Source organism: Mustelus asterias, chromosome 32 (assembly GCF_964213995.1).
Source record: "Mustelus asterias chromosome 32, sMusAst1.hap1.1, whole genome shotgun sequence".
Lineage (NCBI taxonomy): Eukaryota > Metazoa > Chordata > Chondrichthyes > Carcharhiniformes > Triakidae > Mustelus > Mustelus asterias.
In genome coordinates this window covers 1,205,659-1,221,876 of record NC_135832.1, presented here as the reverse complement: position 1 = coordinate 1,221,876, position 16,218 = coordinate 1,205,659, and positions in this window count along the sequence as shown.

Below are 16,218 nucleotides of genomic sequence, written 5' to 3'. Positions count from 1 at the left end.
GGGGTGGGGAGGGTGGTAGGGAGGGGGCGGGCAGCATCGGTTTGCCGGTGAGATCGGGGCCTGGGGAGTGCGAGGTAAATCGAGGTCACGGGGAGGGCCAGAGGCTTTCCAGGACACATCCTGGGTGCCATCAATCGGGAGGCCGGTAGTGCAGGCCCACTGCGTGTGCGCCGTTCAGCGTGATGATGAATCCGCAAATATGCAGTCCCCGCTCAGCGCACTGATTTCAGTCTCTCCAACAGGGATAGGCACAGCCTCTGGAATTTCATTACGTACACGTTCTGCAGTGCACGGAGTTTGGGAGATTGATTTTAAAACTCTTGCTGAAAAAACAGCGGGATTTGTCCTAGTTTTTATGCAAAATCGATTTTTAGATTTTTTCTGGGAGAATCATCCAGAAGGCGCCTTCATCTAATTTTATGGGCGGCACGGTGTCACATTTCTTTAGCACTGCTGCCTCACAGCACGAGGGAAAGGCATTCAAATCCGTCTGGAATTCTGGCTGGAATTTGCATATTTGCCCCGTGTCTGCGTGGGTTCTGTCTGGATGCTCCTGTTTCCTCCCATAGTGCAATGATGTGTGGATTAGATGGACTGACCTAGTTTCAGGGGAATTAGCAGCGTAAACATGTGTGGTTACGGGAAAATAGTCTTGGTGGGTTTGTAGTCGGTGCTCTCTGTTGGCAAAATGGCCTCCTTCTGTGCTGTCGGGATTCTAGGATTTTATGAGCTGTGCCGCCATGCTTTTTAAGACCTCAATAATATCACCATCCCCCTACACATTATCTTATGTTCCAAGGTATAACACCCCAGTCTGGCCAACCACTCCCTGCAATTCAGGTCCACTAGTCCTGGCAACATCCTCATAAATCTTCGTTGCACTCTTTCCAGTTTATCACTGTTTTTCCTGTAACAGGGTGATTAAAACTATACCACGCACTCCAAGTGCCTCCGCACCAACGACTTCGACAACTCTAACAAAATTTCCCAACTCCTATTCTCAATGCCCTAACTGATGAACAGTAGTGTGCTAAATGCCTTATTCGCCAATCTGTCTACCTGTGACGCTGCTTTCAATGAAATATGTATCCATAATCCTGGGCCCACCTGTTCATCAACAATCTCGAGGGTCCTATCATCCACTGTATAAGTTGTACCTTGGTTTGACTTTCCAAAATGCAGCGTCACACACTTATTTGTATTGAAATCGATTTGCCAATCCTCGTCCCACATTCCTAACTGATCAATATTCCTTGTAATTTTTGATAACTGTCTTCGCGATCAATGATACTTCCTAATTTAGTAACAGCTGCAAACTGAATATCCTGGATACCAACACCGACCCATGAGGCACACCATTCGTCACAGTCAGTCCTGCAGTCCATAAAGTAACTTTTAACGAGCACGCTCTGCATCCTAACATCGAGGGGTGCCACGGTGGCAGAGTGTTTAGCACTGCTGCCTCACAGCACCAGGGAACTGGATTCAATTCCGGCCTCGTGTCACTGTCTGTGTGGAGTTTGCACATTTGCTCCATGTCTGCATGGGTTCCCTTCGGAAGCTCCGGTTTCCTCCCATGGACCAAAAATGTGTGGGTTCGGCTGATTAACCTCGTGTCAGGGAAATTAGCCACGTAAATATGTGGGGTCACGGGAAAATGACCTGGTTGAGTATGTAGTTGCTGCAGATTCGATGGGCCGAATGGCCTCCTTCCCTGCTGTCGGGAGTCTAGTATTCTATGATATATGCCCCTCATGATATTTAACAACACAAAAATGTCACTCCCCGCATCCCCATTCCCCTCCGTTCCAAGAAATAAAGCCATCATCTGGTCAAGCACTCCCTGTAATTCGGGTCCACTCAGCATGGCAACATCCTCATAAATCATCTTTGCACCCTTTGCAGTTGATCAATGTCTTTCCTGTAACAGGGTGACCAGAGCTGTTCCAAGTACTCTCAGTGCCTCCCCAGCAACCACTTATACAACTCCAACGCAATTTCCCAACTTCCTATTCTCAATGTCTTGACTGATGTAGGGCAGTATACTAAATGCCATCTTCGCCACTCTGTCTAACTTTGATAGCGCTTTCAATGAAATATGTATTTGTAATCTGAGATCAATGTGTTCCCCGACAGTCTCCAGGGACCTGTCATTCACTGTATAAGTCCCACCCTTGTTTGACTTTCCATAATGCACTGCCACGCACTTATATGTATTGAAATCGATTTGTCAATTCTCGGCCCACGTTCCTAGCTGTTCAATCGCGCCCTGTAATTTTTGATAACCGTCTTCTACGTCAATGATCCCTCCCAGGACCATCCTGAAACTTAATATACGTGCCTTGTGCATTCACATACAAATCATTCATATTAGCAATTAATAACATTGGCATTGAACATTCAAACCCCAATAATGTATATAAATAATGAACATCATGGTTCCCAGCACCTAACTATGAGGCATACCATTCGTCACAGACCTGGAGTCAGATAAACAAACTTCAAATCTCACCCTCTGCTTCCTAACATCGAGGGGTGGCACAGTGGCAATCTTCTTCACGCAGAGAGTGGTGGGAGTGTGGAATGAGCTGCCGGATGAAGTGGTAAATGCTTTTCACATTTAAGAAAAACTTGGACGGGTTCATGGATGAGAGGGGTGTGGAGGGATATGGTCCAAGTGCAGGTCAGTGGGACTAGGCATAAAATGGATCGGCACAGACAAGAAGGGCCAAAAGGCCTCTTTCTGAGCTGTAATTTTCTATGGTTCTATGGTTCTATGTTTTGCACTGCTGTTCCACAGAGTCAGGGAACAGGCTTCACTCCACCTCGGGTCACTGTCTCTGTGCAGTTTGCACAGTCTCCCAGTGTTTGCGGGTGTTTCCTCCGGGTTTTTCGGCTTCCTCCCACAGTCCAAAAATCTGCAGGTTAGGTTGATTGGGCATGCTAAATTGACCAGAGTGTCAGGAGATTGGAAGATAAATATGTGCCGTTCCGGGATTTAGCCTGGGTAGGATTGTAGTCGCTGCAGACTCGATGGGCCGAATGTCCTCGTTCTGCCCTGTGGGGATTCTCTGAGTAAATGTTGCATCCAACTTGCTATCTCTCTCTGGTTCTCATGAGCTCTAACCTTCCAAACTAGCCTCCCTTGCGGGACTTTGTCAAAGGCCTTCCTCAAGTCCAAATAAACATCATCCATTGCCTTACCAGCATCCATGCTCTTGGATCCCTCTTCGAAAAATTCGAAAACAATCTTCCGACATGACTTCTCAAGCACAAATCTGTGCTGACCATGCCTGATCAGACTCTGACAATCCAAATGATTGTCGATCCTATTCTTCAGAATCCCCTCCACTATGATTACTAAAACTGATGACAGGTGTAGCGGCTTGTAGGTCCCGGGCTTGCCTTCTTGAAATCTGGGACAATATTAGCCACCCACCAGGCATCTGGAACTTTGACTTTGGAAAGAGATGAAGCAAGTATCTCTGCAAGGGCATCTGCAAATCCCTTACCTCACCTCCTACAAGATCCGAGGGTGCATGTAATCAGGCAAAATGGATGTATCGACATTAATGCGCGTGAAGGCTGCAGATCCCTAGTAATATGCATGTGGCCAAGACGTCACAACTTGTTTCCCTTATTTATTTTACACCCATTATCTTCTCCACACGAAGCACCAAGGAGATATATTCAATAAACATCTCACGCAACTCATGTTGCTCCACAAAGATGGCCATGCAGATATTTAAGGGAACCTGTTCTATATCAAGCAGTCTTTTACTCTTAAAGTACCAACACAACCTCTTGGAAATGTATGTAACCTTCCTTGCCAGAGCCATCTCATACGCTTTTTTTTTGCTTCCTAATTTTTCTCTTCAGTTTAATTTTACTTATTGTAAGGTTATCAAGTGATTCACCCGTCCTCGATGGCCTGAACACAATATATGCTTCCTTCACCAGAGCCTCAATGTCACTAAACTTGCCAAACTTTCCCTTCATCCAAGCAGATATATCCTGCCCCTGGACTCTTTATATCACACAAATAAAAGCCTCCCTTTTTACAGTCATTCATTTCCCTTCAAAATAACTCAGCTAATCGACATCTGCCAGATCCAGCCTAATGCACCGAAGTTGGCCCTGCACCAGGTTAGGAACCTTGGCGCGTGTCCTAACATTTTGCATAACAATTTAAAAGCTAGTAATGCCAAGGTCATTGGAACCAAAGGGCTCCCAAATGACAGTGCAGTCACCTACCTCACCACTTTCAGAGAAGGAGTTCCAGTTTTGCACCCTCCCCAGGAGGGCCCGAGGTATCTTGTTTCAGGAAATTTTCTTAGTTACATTGAAAACTACCCTTTCCAGGCCCTTTGCACTCTGGTGGTCCAAACAATAATGGGGAATTTAAAATCTCCCGCTCACACTGCTCTATTATTCTTGCAACAACCTGCAATCTCGACAAGTCCGCTCTTCCAGTTCCCGCTGGCTATGGAGGGGCAATAATACATGCCCATCAACGTGACCATGCAGATGCTCTTTCGAAGTTATATCCATATGAACAAATTTGAACCCCAGGAATATCCCTGAAAATTGTTGTTAAGGCCTCCCTTATCAAAATGGTAACACCCCCTTCTCGCTTACCTGTACGTCCGACACCTATGTAACATCTGTATCCTGGAACATTGAGCTGCCAGTCCTGCCTGTGTCTCAGCCAGATTTATGTTATGGCGAAAATATTCCATTCCCCAGAGTCAAACCACGCTCTGAGCTCGTCCACCTTACTTTTTGAGCTTCGTCTATTATAATAAATGCAGTTTAAACCAGAAGTCTTTTTTTCTACCTTTACTGTACCCCTGGCTATCCTGATGATTAAACTTGCGCTCGTTGGCTCCCGTATTTCCACTGAATTATCGCTGGCCACTCTCTTCTTCAGAGTCCCAATTGCCTGCCAGACTCAGTTAAACGCTGCAATGATAATGCATCCCTTCAGTCGAAATGTAACTATTCATCTTGCATAGGTCTCCTCTATCCCGGAAGAGATCCCAATGATTCAATAACTTAAATCCTTGCCCATTTCACCAGCTCCTCATGCACACATTCAACTTGCCTATTTTCAATTGCTGTCCTCACTGGCAAGTGGCATTGTGAGTAATTCAGAGATCACTAGCTCCGAGGTATCGCTTTTTAACTCCTTACCTGTTGAGTTTATTTGATTTGATTTATTATTGTCACATGTATTGGTATACAGTTGAAAGTATTGTTTCTTCCACTATATACAGACAAAAAATACCGTTCAGAGAGAAGGAAACGGGAGAGTGCAGAATGTTGTGTTAAAACCACAGCTCGGATGCAATGAAAGATCAACTTCATGCAAGGTCGCTTCATTCAAAAGTCTGAAGGCAGCACGGAAATAGCTGTTCTTGAGTCGGTTGGTCTGTGACCGCAGACTTTTGTATCCTTCTCCCGACGGTTGAAGGTGGAATAGAGAATGTCTGGAGTGCGTGGGGCCCATAATTAGTTATGTTTTGTCAAGCAGCAGGAAGTGTAGACACATTCAGTTGATGGCAGGCTGGTTTGCATGATGGATTGAGTGACTATTTCGACCTTTTGAAGTTTCTTGCGGTCTTGGGAAGAGCAGAAGCCAAAACCAAGCTGTGATAGAACCAAAAATAATGTTTTTTATGGTGCCTCTTTGAAAGTTGGTGAGATGACAAATTTTGTTGGTCTTCTGAAAAAGTAGAGGCGTTGGTGAGCTTTGTTCACCACAGCGTCGGCCTGGGGAACCAGGACCGATTGTTGGTGATCTGGACTCCTCAAAACTTCCAGCTGACGTCCATTTCTACTTCGTCCCCATTAATATAGAAAGGGGCATGCTATCCAATCCGCTTCCTGAAGTCGATGATAACCTCCTTCGTTTTGTTGACAATGAGGGAGAGATTATTGTCGCCGGAGCAGTTAATCAGATTCTCTATCTCAGTCCTGTACACTGTCTCATAATTGTTTGAGATCCGACTCACGAAGGTGGTGTCATCTGCAAACTTGAAAATCGAGTTGGATTCGAATTTGACCAGACATAGATGTATAAGACCAGTAATAGATGGAAAAGGAGCAGAGTAGGGAGCTCAGAATACAGCCTTGCGGGGCACCAGTATTGAGAATAATCGTGGAGGATGTGTTCTTTCCTATACTTACTGATTGCGTCGATGGGTTGGGAAGTTCGGGATTCAGTCGCAGAGGGAGGAGCCAAGGCCCTGACCATGGAGTTTGTAGGTGGGTTTCATTGGAATGATGGTATTAAAGGTTGAGATGTAGTCAAGAATTGGAAGTATGACATATGTGTCTTTGTCGTCCAGATGTTCCAGCGTTGAGTGCAGGGCCAGGGAGATTCATTCTGCTGTGGAGCTATGGCGGTGGTCGACGACCTGTAGTGGATCGAGGCAGTCCGGAAGGCTTTACTTGATTCGTGCCATGACTAACATTTCGTTGCACTTTATTATCATGTATGTTAGAGGCAGCGGATGATAGCCATCAAGGCACGCTGCTTGGCCATTCTATAGTACGGGGATGATGGTCGCCTTTTTTAAGGCGTTAGGGACCTCAGATTTTTGTAAAGAGAGGCTGGAGGTGTCTTCAAGTACCCCCGTCAGCTGATCCACACAAGATCTGTTTGCTTGTCCAGATACTCCATCCGGGCCAGTCACGCTCCGTGGATTGACCTTCAATAATGCTGCTCTGACATCTAAAATGGTGACCTCAGATACAGACTCCCACGCTGGAGGACATGCTCTCGCTGACCTCTTGATCAGAAAGGACATATAATGCATTGAGCTTATCAGGGAGGGGTGCATTTGAGCCGGCGTTTTTACGTGCCTTCATCTTGTCGGCTGCTTTGTCTTGCAGACCTTGCCAAATTCGTTGGGGGTCCATGTGACTAGCATGGGACTATAGCTTATTCTGGTACTGTCTTTTGGCACATTTGATGGATCTCCTTCGAATGTATCTGGCTTTATTGTATGGGTCAGGGTCACCTGACTTGAATGCCCCAGGCATAGACGTCATCAACCAGTGGATATCGATGTCCACCCATGGTTTCCTATTGAGAAACACACGGACTTGTTTTTTTTGGCACACACTCTTCTACACACTTGCTAATGATGTCAGTTATTATACTGGCATACTCGTTCAGGCTGGTCCCAGAGTGTTCAGATACCGACCAGTCAACTGACTCTGTGCAATCCTTTCGGAGATTATCCGATTCCTCAGACTAACATTGCACGAGTTTCTTTGACGGATTCTCCAGCTTCATTTTTTTCTTGTCAGCCGGGAGCAGGAGCACAGCCTTGTGGTCTGATTTGCAAATGTGTGGGTGGGTATGTTTTATATTTGAGGAGATTTGGTCTGGGGTGTTTAGGCCTCTGGTGGAATAGAAGACGTTCTCAATCCCGATGCTCACTCCTCAGGACCTCATAACTTTTCCTTTCTACATCATTTGTACTAATGTATACAATGAACTTTAAGCATGAACGGAGATAAGTCCCCAGGGCCTGATGAGATCTGGTGAGGGAGCCAAGGGCGGAAATTGCTGAGGCCTTGATAGAAATCTTTATGTCCTCATTGGCTACAGTTGATCTACCAGAGGACTGGAGGGCAGCCAATGCTGTTCTAGTTTTTTTTTTCAGACGGACAACAGGGCGAATCCAATATATTATAATCCGATGGGGTTTATGCCAGTGTCGGAAAATTATCGGAAAAGACTCAGAGGGGCACGATTCATTCACATTTGGAAACAAATGGATTTAATGGTTATCTGCAGCATGGAGTTTGTGAAGGGCCAGTTGTCCCTCACGAAGTTGATCAATTTTTTGGAGGAAGTGACAAAGATGGTAGATGATGAAAAGGCAGTGCATTTTGCATACATGAACGCCAGTACAACATTTGATAACGTACCTGATGGTAGACTGGTCTGAAAGGAGAAGTCACACAAGATCAGAGCAGAGCTGGCATGGTGGATGTAGAACTCGTGTGGCCATTGAATACAGAGTGTAGCATTGAAGGGGTGCTTTTCTGAATGGAAGCCTGTGAAAATTGATATTCATAGAAATCATAGAAACCCTACAGTGCAGAAGGAGGCCATTCGGCCCATCGAGTCTGCACCGACCACAATCCCACCCAGGCCCTACCCCCACATATTTTACCCGCTAATGTACGCATCTCAGGACTCTAAGGGGCAATTTTTAACCTGGCCAATCAACCTAACCCGCACATCTTTGGACTGTGGGAGGAAACCGGAGCACCCGGAGAAAACCCACGCAGACACAAGGAGAATGTGCAAACTCCACACAGACAGTGACCCGAGCCGGGAATCGAACCCGGGACCCTGGAGCTGTGAAGCAGCAGTGCTAACCACTGTGCTACCGTGCCGCCCCTGGGATTCCACAGGGATCTGTTCTGGGACCTTTGTTCTACATTGTATATATAAACGATTTGTGCGAAAATGTAACTGGTCTGTATATCAAGATCTCACGCACCACAAAATTGGTGGCTTTGTAGATCGTGAGGGAGATTGTCAGTGGTTACAGCATGATATAGTTCTGTTGAAGTCTTGGGCAGAGAAATGGTAAATGGAGCTTAATCTGGACAAGTGTGAGCTCATGCATTTTGGAAGGTCCAATGCATGTAGGAATTATGCAGTAAATAGTAGAACCCTTCAGAGTATTGGCAGGCAGAGTGATCTGGGCATAAATGTCCACCGATCACTGAAGGTGGCAACGCAGGTGGATGCATTAGTCAAGAATGCATTTGCATGCTTGTGTAGTGAGAAAAGTACCACTAGGTCAGGCTTGAAGGTTTCAAGATTACACTTTTATTTTAACGAAGCTTCGTGGAGAAAAGGCGCTAACAAGCAGCAAAACGTTCTCGCAATGAGACAATAGGAGCAATCCATCTTTATACCCTTTACACAATAGATGGACTAGATATCTAGTCATTATCACATCGTTGTAATCAAGTAGGTGATCGATCGTTAACACGTCGTTCGAGACAAAAATAGACAGATACAGACATGAACTTGTTAACATTGCATTGTCTGAGGAATGGATACATTTCCTACCTCAGTGGCTATCAATGGTTTTTAGTTTCGGCCTATTCATATAGTAAGTTACAGTATTTGGTTTTCCTGAGTGTCTTTAATCCTAAGTAATTATGTGGGCTAAGAGTCAGTGTCCGTTTAATGCGTCTTTCCCAGCTGACTGTTTGTGTGACAGGCCACCATCCTATGTGTATCCATCTGTACATTTTTCCTCCTTCAGTCCCCGCTTTTGGTCGGATTATGAGTTTCACTCATCCTTCGACCAATAATAGAATTTTTGTATGTATAATTCTTTGTTCTTCTTCTTTCCGTCATCGTTTCTTCTGATGTCTTCAGAGATCTTCATCGGGGTTTCTCCTTCGATGTATACACAGGCTCCTGGCACATTTCTAGTCACCTCACCTTCCAACAGACATTTAGGCATCCAACAATGAGAGAACAGACAATTACAATTGAAATCAGCATGACCAATCGATGTAAGAAGTAAGATTCCCAGTCGCCCCCCTCCCCCCCCCCCCACGCCCCCCCCTCCCCCCCCCCCCCCCCCCCCCGCACGCCCCCCGCCCCGCACTAGCCATTCCAGCTAGTTACTTCCTTTCTTGGGTCCCTGTCTGAAGCTATCAAGTTGTTCTCTGATGCTATTGATGACCTGTGCAATGTTATAGGACTCGTCTGTGACATGGGTTATTCATTTTTTGCCTATAATTGTACACACTCCCCCTTGTTGTGCGAGCTGATACTCCACTGCGTATCGTGTCTGTTGTGCATATGATCTCAGTTCAGCCCTTTGTTGATAACAGCCTCCAGTGCTTCTGAAGTTCTGTTTCCCAGGACTGTTAGTCCACAAACAATATGATTCCTATTCTTTGCACGAATCACTCCTGCTGCCCCCCCCCCCCCCCCCCCCAGAAATAAGGCTCCAAGGACCGCATATACCAGTGAGGATCCCATTGTGCCCGGGGCTTCCCAGTCAGCGCAGAATTCTTTGCTGATAGCCCGAGTTACTATTCTCCTCTGAAGATGCTCCTTCTGAGGGCATGGAACAGTCAGTGGTCCGGTTGTTCCTACTGCAAAACGTTTGCGAGGTTTGGTGTTTCTGTCATGCAAGTACCATTGAAGAGGAACACATATCCCTTCTAAACCCGGTAACATTTAGTGTCTTAATTATGAGTTTGTGCACGTTCCCAATTGTTGGGTTTTCTTGACTCCCCGTTTGATCCCACCACCTTGTCTGTATCAAATGGGTATGTCCATTTGTCTGAGCTTACGTGAGTTCCATTGAATTGTCCCCAAATAAGCTGTCTTCCCGCGGTTATATTCAGACATTTCTGTTCATCACAAGTGCAAGTAAACTGTCCCTTATTAACCCGACAATGTTGAAGGACGCACTGCGTCTGTACACAGGAATCATTCTTCGGGACCAAGGCATAGGCACATCCCCATCCCTGCCCCGGAAAACAAAGCGGATAGCTTGCAGTATCTGAACAAGCTTTTCCTCCCACCTGTTGCTACCCCCTGCACACAGGATCTGTGGTGTTTGCAAGTCCCACGCATCTCCCCTGTCTCCCTCTTTTATATTTGCCAATTTGTCCCTTACAGGGTGTATCTGATGTATCTACAGTGTATCAGACATGAGGGGTCCACCCAGGGGTGGCTACAAATAGGGCTTCTACCGATTGTGCTGACGGGTAACATACAGTTCGATTCCCGTGTGTGAGCTTTGTAATACAAGTTATTCTCCAATCCACTTAAATTTACAGTCGCGAAAATGCAAAGTAGTACAGTTACATACGCGATTACATACATATTCGCAACGATCGAGTATCAAACCCAACACTATAATTCAGATAATCTTACAAGTTATAATATCTGTCAACCCGTGTGCGCCAGTCGTTCTTGCTTGCAGTCTTTGCATGCGTTGAGGAAAACATTTTCGTTAGTTCATCAATTTAATTACTTATTTGTCCACTTGTATACTTGTCCATTGCTTCCAGACCCCTGTCCATCTTATGTCTGGTAAGAAGTCTCACAACACCAAGTTAAAGTCCAACAGGTTTATTTGGTAGCAAATACCATAAATTGGACTTTTAACTTGGTGTTGTGAGACTTCTTACTGTTCTTACCCCAGTCCAACGCCGGCATCTCCACATCATCTTATGTCTATACAGGCACAGGTTTCTCCACTAATTATAACTTCATATGGCCCATTCCATTTTGGTGCAAACCCTGGTTTGTCAGGTAATGTTTTTACACGGACGCGACTTCCCGTTTTTGGGACGTGAGGGTGCATTTCAAGCTCGCCCTTTGCGTCTTTTATTTCCTGATTGTCCTTTACCAATTGGCGCATCCCTTTTAGTTGGGTGCTTAGTTCCAGAACATATCCCCTGATTTTATCTGTTAGTGGACCTACATTGGTCCCACCTGTTATGATGCTTTCGGGTAATTGCATCGCCCGTCCTGTCATTCGTTGATAAGGGGTTAATCCGGTTGTCCGGTTTGTGGTAGCCCTTAATCCCATTAGTATAGTGGGCAATGCCTCTGTCCACATTTTTCCCGATGATTGTATGGCTTTAGCTAATGCATTTTTTAGTGTTCTATTCATGCGTTCCACCATTCCAGAACTCTGTCGGTGGTAAGGGATGTAAAATTTTTGTTTTTTCCCATTAATTGGCATACGGTTTTTACCAGCTTTCTGGTGAAGTGCGTCCCCTTGTCCGAATCGATTTGTAGGGGTACACCCCATCTAGGGGTTACCTCTTCTGCCAATATCCTCGCCACCGTGGTAGCAGTACAATTTGTAGTAGGGAACGCTTCGACCCACCTGGTGAACTGGTCTATGATATCCAGAAAAAAAGTTTTGCCATGGGATTGTGGTAGTGGCCCTGTGAAATCTATTTGCAGATGTTCCCAGGATACCTTTGTGCTCGGCTGGTGTCCCATTTTAATTTTTGTGGGTCTACCAGGGTTGTGTGGCGCGCACGTCACGCATCGGTGACATTGTCCGGCTATATCTTTTCCCATTCCTTTCCACCACCATTCCTTTGCTATACTCGCCTCTCTACCCACATGTGAGAGTCCATGGTGTAGTTCCAATCGGGTATTTTGTATGCACTCTGTTGCAATTACCTTATCATGCCATCTCCAAATGTTATCAGTCCCTTTGGCTGCTCCCTGTGCTTTCCATTTCTCCTTTTCCTCCCTTGGGGTATCGTCATGAAAGTCCCGAATATCTATTTCGTCTCATGCCTGTTCTGTTGCTGCTATTGGCAGCTCACCAATTGTCTCCTTTCCTAAGGCTAACTGTGCCACCCTCTCTGCAGCTTGGTTCCCTTTGAAATTTAACCAGTCCGGGTTATCTCTTCCTGTCTCTTTCTGGTGCGCTTTAATTTTCATTACTGCAGTTTCTCTAGGTTTCTCGCTCGCTCTCAATAATGCCTCAATTCTTTGCTGGTGCTTAATAGGGTTCCCTCCTGTGGTTATGAACCCACTTCTTCCCCATGCGGACATGTAGTCATATATGACTCCGAATGCATAGCACTGTCTGTATAGATCTTGACCGTTTTACCTTCAGATAACTCGAGTGCCGGATTGAGTGCCACTAGTGCTGCCACTTGCGCAGATAGACCCCCGTCAATCCTTCCTGACCTTACTGTCTCTAATTTGTCATTCACTACTGCCCACCCTGTTCGGGGTGATCCTTCCACACATTTGAGTGACTCATCCACGAAGAGGGTCTCCTCAGCTGTTATTAAGAGTATATCCTTTATCTTACCCTCTTCTTCGTCCCTATCTATGTCTTCACAATTGTGTGGCTCTCCGTCTAAAATCTCTTCTGCTGGGTTATTCCCTGTACCCCTTATTATTATCACGGACTTGCTGAGAGGTAGGTGGACAGCTTCCCACTTAACACTTCTCATGTTTGAGACTGACCTTAGTTTTCCCGTGTTCAACATTTCCAATAAGGTGTGTTTGGCGTGAAGGATTATATTCCCTGCCAGGATTTCTGGCTCGCTAACCTTTACAAACCAGGCGGCGCAATTCGAAGCGCCTATGCACCTTGGCAGTCCGGTGACTACCCGCCTTTCTGCTGTGGAATAATATCTCTTTCTGTCACCATGGTCTTGTGTTACCACGGCCGAATAGAACCTTCCCTCAGTATGACAATGGATATGGAAGTCCTTATTAGAATCGGGTAATCCTAGTCCAGGGGTTGATATCAGTTCTGTTTTTTGTTTAGTGTAAACCTCTTCCTGCTCGGGTCCCCATTCTATGGGATCTAAAGTTGGTTTTCCCCCTTTGATTATTCTTTGCATGGGTTCTGCAAATTTTACGAACCCTGGGATGACACTCTGGCTATCGTTGAATAGCCCTCGCACCTTTCTAACCCCTTTTACGGTGACGGGTCGCGGCATTTGTTGTATTGCCTTCTTTCGGTCCGTTGGCATTTCTTTAAGTCCCTGGAATATCAGGTGTCCTCGGTATCGGACCTGTGTTTCCCCGATTTGTGCCTTTTTGGGGCTCTACTTTAACCCTGCGGCTTTTAATTCATTCACTACTAAACATGAGGCTTCTTGGTGTCCTGACTTGGACTCTGAAGCTATCAGGATATCGTCTACATATTGCAGGACTGTACTACCCTCTGGCAGTTCTACTCTGTACAGGATTTCATTCATTGCTCGATGGAATATAGCGGGGCTGTTGTGGAATCCCTGTGGTAGACGAGTCCAAGTGTACTGCTTGCCTCCCAGTGTAAAGGCGAATTTGTCTTGGGATTCAGGATCCAATGGTAAGGACCAGAATCCGTTGGCTATGTCCAATACTGTGAATATTTTATGCTCCTGTGACAGTCCATTCAGGATTGTCGAAGGGCCTGCTACAATAGGGTCCAATTTGGACGTGACTTTATTGAGTCCGGTGTAATCTATCGTGAGCCTATAGCTTCCGTCAGGTTTGCTCACTGGCCATGTTGGGGAGTAAGTGGTGCTTGTGGTTTCAGTCAGAATCCCCCTTTCCACTAACCCTGTAACTATCTCCACTACAGCTTTCTCTGCCTCTGGTTTGATCGGGTATTGTCGGTGTGCCTTCTGCTCTGGTCCCGGTACCTTTATTGAGTCCGTTTTAGTCAAACCGGTATCAAACTTCGTTTTAACCCATACTCAGGGGACGGAGGCATAGATGGCTCCGAACCCTCCTGTTTCTAATTCCCAATTTCTGGTGATGACTGTGGCCACCCTAATAGTTTCGAGGTGACTTATATGTTCCCCTATTCTCGTTTTCCGACCGTCCTGTCTTGGCCAGATTAATTGTCCCTTTCCACAGTCTATCAGAATCTCATATTCTTTCATCAGATCATTTCCCATTATTGTACCCTCGTTATTTTTGGACACATAAAACCTCATTGGTATCTACAAATTATTTATCTCTACTAACGTGGGTTCGCTCAGGTAGGCGGATGTTTTGTTCCCTCCTATCCTGGTCAGGTAAATCATTTTATTTGTGGTGTGTAAGGGTTGGTCAGTGACAGATATGGATGCTCCTGTGTCCACTAGCATCTCACGTTGCCTGCCGCCTACTAGTGCTGACACGTAAATCCGTCCCTCCTTCTTACCCTTGTGAATGGGGGCTGCAGACCGTCAATCTTGCTGACCCCGGAGGTCCTGTTGTTCCTCCATTTCTGCTGTGGTCATGGATGGGGTCGGGGATTTCCCATGCTTATTCCAAAACACTGCTTCTGTGTGTCCATATTTATTGCAGTGGCTGCAATGTTTCCCACTCTTCCCAAATCTGTTCCCTTTCCGTGGTGTTCTGCAATCCCTTGCAAAGTGTCCTTGCCGGCCACCATTGTGGCAAGTCAGTTTAGACTTTGTTCCATTCCCATTACTGTTGGCTGCTACTCTTTCTAGCCTTGTTGTTGCCTGGCATTTCTCTTCTCCCGGTAATCTGCTAGCCCACTCTAAAAATTCATTGTAATCTTGGAACATAATCACTTCCATTTTTTGGATGACCTGGTGTGCGCTGGAGAGTCCACCTTAAAAGCCTGGATGAATGCTCGATCCCCTCGACCTGGGTTCCCTTGTCCTGAGCACTGTTGAGATACTTGGAACAACCATTCCCCGTATTCAGAAGCTCCTTCCCATTTCAATTGTTTTGTTGTGGTAATTCTGCTCCAGTTCGTGGGAGCATCCCCTAATATCCTCTGAATCTCTGCTTTAAAGTGGGTGAAGGGTGCCTGTTGGGCATTTATCTCCGATGGTAGGGCAACTGCATGTATCCACCGTCCCCCTTTATAATCCTGTGCTGGAGGAGCAGCGGATCCACCTGCTACCTACCTCCACTTATCCGCTGGACAGGCTGCCCTGACCAGCTGGTGTACGTCTCACAGGTGTAATCGGTGTCCTACCCAGATTGTGTCCAATTCTTGCCAGAATTTAGTGTTTGCACTTTGAGTTTGTAATTTACCCAGGGAAGCCATTATCTATTGTCTCTCACCAGGGATGAAGGGTAGATAAGTTGCCTTTGGTCGTGCATTTGTTCCCCCTCGGGTTACTGGTGCTAAGTTGTGCTCTAGCGCTTCCCACTCCTCTGAAATTGCGGTTGGTACCTGCTGTGTGGACTCATAAGGAGGTAGAGGAACAGTTTCCCCTCTCCATCGCTTTTCTTCTAAAACCAGGTTTTGCTTCTCCAGTTCCTTCACTCGGGATTCTAATTCTGTAATCCTTTCTTTATCTTCTCTCCATTTCTTAGCAGAGGCGACTACTTGCTCAATTAGACCAGCTAACTGATGTGTTAACATTACTCCTATCTTCTTTGACTTGTTTCTCTTTTCTTTATCTATCCACTCTCTCTGCTGCTCTAAGGTGTGAGAAGCTTCCCAGCCACCCTTTTGCATGCTCTTTAATAACTCTTTCCTGTCTGTCATGTAAATTTCAATGAGGTATCCTGCAGGTCCCCTTTTAACTTCATTACCTGCCATTTCGCACACTTCGCTAACCCCGGCCATGATTACTCCCCAGTAAAGTGTGCTCTCGACCGTAGGGACTTCACTACCCCTGGTCACAATTACTACTCTAGCACCGTGTTTCACTACCGTTACAGGGTTTCAAGTTATACTCACGGCTTCCACTATTACCACC